At 41.7% G+C, this 6,265-nt stretch overlaps 1 protein-coding gene across 1 annotated transcript in view; it reads right to left on the bottom strand.

Moving 5' to 3' along the window:
- LOC308410625 (protein turtle-like) overlaps positions 1–6,265 on the bottom strand; it is a 321,861-nt gene that overhangs the window by 29,751 nt on the left and 285,845 nt on the right. The gene's annotated exons all lie outside the window — the stretch shown is intronic.

Here is a 6,265-nt window from a genome sequence, read left to right as displayed (position 1 = left end):
TCTTCATGAAGTCGTCACCTCAGAATGATCTGATCAATCAATAAATCAATAATTTACTGATTACAATTGTCCGATCATCAGCAGCACTGAGTATGTGTGTGTTTGCATGTATGTGTGTGTGTGTGTTCATCAGTATCCTGGTCAAACTGGTTCAGTGAGTATTATTGGTACAGATGGACTCATTCATTTCCTGCTAGTGTGTACAGTTTACGTACATCATCATCTGTAAAACAAGCTCTACCTAAACATGGAGCTATTTTTAAAATGTTTCTGTTGTTTTGTCATCATCATTGTCACGGTCAGACGGTCTTCCCGGACGACCTGCTTGTTTGTTTGTGGTGTGTGTGTGTGTGTGTGTATGCCCTCCTCTCTTTCTCTCTCCCTCCCTACTCTGCGGGTCTGGCTGCTGAGGAACGGCGTCTCCGAGAGAGTGAGAAAGGCCGATCTCTGACCCGGAAGTGTAATCGTCGGCTCCAGCTGTCGCTAATCTTTCCTCACTAGACGGAGGTATTTAACGATGTGTCCAGACGGCAGTCGACGCTGGATTGTACTCGGAGCTCGGTAGCTAAGTGTGCGCGTGATCTTGTCACCCGCGTGGCCAGGCAAGCCTTCTCACCCGTTGTTGTGTTTGCTCGACTTTCAGATTGGGGAAGTACGAGACGGAGGAGTGGAGTAAAGGAGTCACGGGCGTTTTCGGGAGGAGGAGCTCTCACGGAAGGAGCGCACACAGACCTCACAGGAAAACTCACCTTCACCACGACTGGGAACTTAGAAAAAGGACAATTGTTGGATATATTGATGTTTAAGGACTATCTTTCACGCACTGTAAATAAACGCACTGTCTGCTTCAACCCAGAGCTCCGCGCTTGAGTCCATACCTTCCATTAGCCGTGACAATCATCTCTCTGTTTGTGAAGTGATTTCAAAGATTATTGTTAATGTGTGTACTTGTGAATATTCACTTCCTTTCTCTGTGCTGAAGTGGGAGAACAGAAAAAAGAAGCTGTTGTCAGATTAACAGTAAACACTTTGGAATTTGTTTCAGGGGATTTTAGCACATTTGTATTTCTTTAAAATGAACAATTACATAACCATAAAACATTTGAGCTTTGATACATTCTAATTACTTAAAACCAACAAAGAGCTTTGATTTCCTATGTGTGAGATTTGTTGTAAAGGGCAGAAGAAAACTTCAGATCTCTTTGAGTCCATCAAAAAGTACAAAGCTGAGCAGACAGCTGCACCAACATAATAATCTGTAAGTAACTGTGTAAACATTTGCTGCATTATTCTTTATTTGACTTAAAGTCCAAATACTAAAACTGAAAATATTTTAAGTCACCAATTCCCAAAAAACAAGGGTGGTGTTCCTTCCACTCAAAAAACAGAAAATCCCACACACGCCACCCAAAGCTAAATCCTCAATCTAATCAATCAAACTCAAAGTGTTAAAGTCAATGTGTGACCCACCTGCCACTGACACACAAACTTCAATAGCTGTGTTTCATAGTTTTTGTAACAGTGACAATAAAGATCTGTTCTTACAGAGCAGTGAATATAGGTCAGAGTAGTCAGTGATATCACCACCTTTTATTTTTAATTCACTTTTTATATAAATAAATACATTCAGATGAATGTGTAATTTAACACACTTGTGACTAATTTCAACCTGAATTTCAGTTTTTACTGTTGCCCACCTGTAGTAACTTCATGACTCACTGGGGCATCCAGACTTTCTCCACCCTTATAATATCCAATTCAGTGAAATATACATAGTGATCTTGCCACATTAATAAAATATTTACCTTAATAAGAATATCACAGAAAGAGATATGGCGCGATATGGCAGCCCCGCTGCAATATCTGTCAGTCTGCCCCAGGGCAGCTGTGGCTACAACCGTGGATTGCCTCCACCAGTGTGTGAATGTGAGAGTGAATGAATAGTGGAATTGTAAAGCGCTTTACAATTCCAATCCATTATATTTTAACTCAAAGTACAGTTTTTAAATTTAATGTTGCTGAAACAACAAAATAAATAAAAATAAATCTGATCGAGAAATCCCTCATCTTTTGAAAAGAGAGTTTTACAGAGAAATGGCTCTCTCCAAAATAAAAGCAATACTATACGCTTCTTCTAGGCTATATTCTCAGCAGCATATTAAACATATCAGGTCAGATCCTCATAAGGAGAATAAGTGGTAAGTAGATAAAGTTATACAAGCTGGTGACACAGAGACATCCAGGTCAGTAACTGTACAAATGGAAGGCAGAAGACTAGACACTGAGAGGGAGAAATTCAAAAATACATATATTGACTAATCAAAACCCAGGCTGTGTGGCAGACAGCAACGGCAGAGAAGAAGCAGTTCAGGAGGACGGCTGACAGAGGTGTGGCAGGGCTGGAGGCTAGTCGAGTTGTGGGTGAAGACCTTTGGGTGGCTTGGTAGGTGACCAGCACTGATGAGGCATGGCAGGTGGAGACGGTACCTGCAGGTGCAGGAGGTCCTGGTCGTGCTATGGCAGGTCCAGGCAGTGCCGAATGTTGCGGATCAGGTTTGGCAGGTGCAGAACCAGATAGCGGAGCGCAGACCTCTGGCTAAGACGTGATATAACCAAACATCGCTGAGGCCTCTGACTGAGACTGCAGCAGGCTCTGGAGATGGGCGTCCTCCAGCCTCAGCTGGAAAGGGACCCATTGGTTTAATTCCCAACATTTTGTTGCTTTAATTAATTTATTATTCACAATAATATAAAATTATGCACAAAAGGAATTACTAACGTAAAAAAGTGGTTTTATTTATATATGTTTATATATAAATATATGCGGTGGCCCCTAGAGACAAAACACGTACAAACTCCAAAGCACATTTCTAGCATGAACTGAACTTCCAAAGCAGAGCTACTAGATCACTTAAATTACACAATTGAAAGCATGTGTGTGTTGTTTGTGTATTTATACACAGGCACTCAAATATATTCAAATAATTTAAAAAAAAGTTCATCTACCTGTTACTATCACACACCAAATCCGGTCGTTGGTACTTGCTGGATTGTGTAGCCACAAGATAACAAAAGCTTTGTTCCAGCTCGCCTCTCCCCTACTGTGAGACGCAGCGGAGCTGCGGTGTGAGTGCCTGGCTGAAAACGGGACATGTTGGCTGCATCTTTATATAGTTAGGTAGGAGTCAGACCATGTTTCTTTTTAGCTGAAAAACATTACACCAGGTAACCTGCAGTGTTGAAAACGTGTTTTCTGACGATGTTTGCTACCCTACAATCCGTCCTGCTCTGTAGTAAAATCAGCGACATTTGACCGTCCTGTTGCTCCCATTGAAATGTATTCAGACTATTTAAAATCTAAAACTTAGAATTGTCTGTAGCCTGCTGCTGTTACCACTGTCCTGTTTGAAATGGATACTAACTAGCTAACTGACTGAATGCCCATTAACCTTATAACTCCTGTTGTGTGTGTGTACAGAGAGACAGCCAGGTTCATAATGGATATAAGGAAGTTTTTTCAAAAAAAGGAGCCACATTCAGGTAAAAGTGTAAAATCAAATGATCCGTTAATCAAGAATAATGTTAGATCAGTGTTTCAGTATTTATATATTTTATTAGATGTTCGTGTGGTTTGGTTATTTGCCTTTTGGTTGAAAGTACACTGAAAGAGGACTTTTTGTTAGTGATCTCAATAGTATTTTTTTATATTAATTAAATTTTTCATCTAATTGAATACAATCTATTTGTGTATGATTGTCAGTCCAAAGAGGGAGAGAGGAAAGAGGGGAACGTGAGGAGAAAGTACAAGGTCAGGAAGAACCAGGTAAGAAAACAGACAGGGAACAGTGACAGGCACAACACAAACTGTTAAACTGACAAAGAGAAAAAAAAGAGATTTTACTCATACTCATATGACATTATAATTGATTGGGGAGCTTAAAATTAATGATATATTTTTATGTGGTTCAGCCACAACTCTACTAAAACCTCAGCCAGTAATAGGTCGGCCAACTTTTGGACCGTCCAGTTGTCTGTATGACTGCCGCAGTACGTACATCACATTTGCACACTATCAGAAAGTGCCAAACAGCCCTGGTGGAGTGAGGAGAGTGAGTGAAGTGAGTGAGTGAGCTGTAGAGAGAAGCAGATGCTCTGTTTCTAAAAATGTTTTAAGCTTGTTTCAAAGATTCTGTACAGCAGCTTTAAATGTTTCCGAAAGAACACATACACTTATCAGTGTTTCTCAAACGTTTTACAGTGTGGACCACCTGATAAAAAAATGTCAAGCTCTCCCAAGGACCACTATGAAAGCATGAAACTCATAAATCCTGGGTCCCCATGATCACACGTGACAGTTCCAGTGTACAACAAGCTGCACACAAACAGTTTTTGTGTTTCCTGATATTTGTACTGGGTCATGATAAATGGACGCATTATTATATAATGCTTTTCCATGCAATCTGAGCACTCAGAGCGCTTTACAAAACTTGCCTTATTTATGCAAGCATTTTTTTAAATCTGATGTGTTTTTAATCTAGAGCGTTGTCTGTCTAACATTCACACACATTCATATTCTGATGAATGCATTGGAGAGAAACGGGGTCAATATCTTCCCCAGAACACTAACCTGCATGCCCAATGATATTTTGCAAGCAGGCTCAAGCAGCCAGGGATTAAAAACACTAACCTTCTAATCAGCAGAAGACTTGCTCCACCCCCTGAGGTACCCCAAATGTTCCGCTATTAGAAACACTGGATTTAAAAATACTTCACAGATTAAAAAAAAAAAGTTACACACTCTATGCTCGCTCCTCTTCCGTAGGTGATGAAGTACTGCGACCACTGCACTTGTACATGTGGTGACCAAAAATAATAACTCACCTTAAACGTGTTAAAACAAAAGTAAAAAAGTCTGGTTTGAAAATGTGAGTACAACGTAGAGACATTTTGTGGCAAAATGCAGTGAGTAAAAGTAAAAAGTTTCCAGAAGAACAAATACCCACATAAAGTACAGATACCTTAAAATTCTACAGAAGTACTATAAAGATATAAATGTACCTCGCTGCCACCTGCCTATGCCTATGGAAAGGAGAGCTCCACGTTGATGCGGGGTGGCTGTAGCTCAGGCGGTAGAGCAGGTCATCTACTGATCGGAAGGTTGGTGGTTCGATTCCTGGCTTCCCCCAGTCTACATGCCAAATATCCTTGGGTAAGATATTAACCCCAAATTGCTCTCCGATGCATCCATCGGCGTATGACTGTGTGTGAATGTTACTTAGAAAGCACCTAGAACGATGTTCTTGTGCGAATGGGTGTGAATGGGTGAATGCACAAGTTGTGTAAAGTGCTTTGAGTGCTCAGAAGAGTAGAAAAGTGCTATATAAGAACCAGTCCATTTACCATTACCATGTTTCAGCTCCTAAATCTATCTGAGCTAGCGAAACAAGCTGATGAATTAGCATTTTACCCTCTCTTCTAAATTTAGTCACTTCTGCCTCTGATCTCAAACTTAGGGTGCTGATTCCGATACGAGAGAACAAACTGTTCTGTCACTGAGTATTGGAGGCTGTTGAAGTCTCCCGCACCACATCATCATTTGATTATGACGTCATAGAGACTGACAAATCTACTCTTGTACTCAAGTTTACCACCCAACACCCACTACTCTGAATATGTACAACAAACAAGCAGGCTGCCACCTATAACAACACCACTGACCTCCAGGAGTACGCAGAGACTGTTACTGCCTACATCAACAAGTGTATTGAGGATGTAACAGTCACGAAAACCATAACTGTCCGGGCCAATCAAAAACCATGGATGACAGGAGAAGTCTACAGGCTGCTGAAAGCTCGGAATGTTGCCTTCAGAGATGGAGACGAGGCAAGCCTGAGGACAGCTAGGGCCAACCTTTCCCGTGGCATCAGAGAGGCTAAGAGACAGTACTCCAGGAAAATATCTCATCACTTCAAAGACAGCAGAGACTCACGGAGCCTGTGGCGGGGCATTCAGACCATCACAGATTACAAGCCCCCACCACAGACCTGTGATAGCACTATCCCCCTGCTGAACGAGCTGAACACTTTCTTTGCTCGCTTTGAAGTCCAAAACAGCACCACTGCACAGAAGACCCCACCCCCTCCTGGTGACCAGGTGATGACTCTGTCCCCGGACAGCGTGAGGAGATCCCTCAGCAGGATCAATGCACGTAAAGCTCCGGGTCCTGACAACATTCCTGGTCGTGTACTGAGAGACTGTGCAGTGG

The sequence above is a fragment of the Rhamphochromis sp. 'chilingali' genome, assembly GCF_963969265.1.
Source record: "Rhamphochromis sp. 'chilingali' genome assembly, chromosome: 1".
In the NCBI taxonomy this organism is placed as follows: domain Eukaryota; kingdom Metazoa; phylum Chordata; class Actinopteri; order Cichliformes; family Cichlidae; genus Rhamphochromis; species Rhamphochromis sp. 'chilingali'.
Note: the sequence above shows the minus strand (reverse complement) of the source record. Positions and strands in the feature narration are given on the sequence as shown.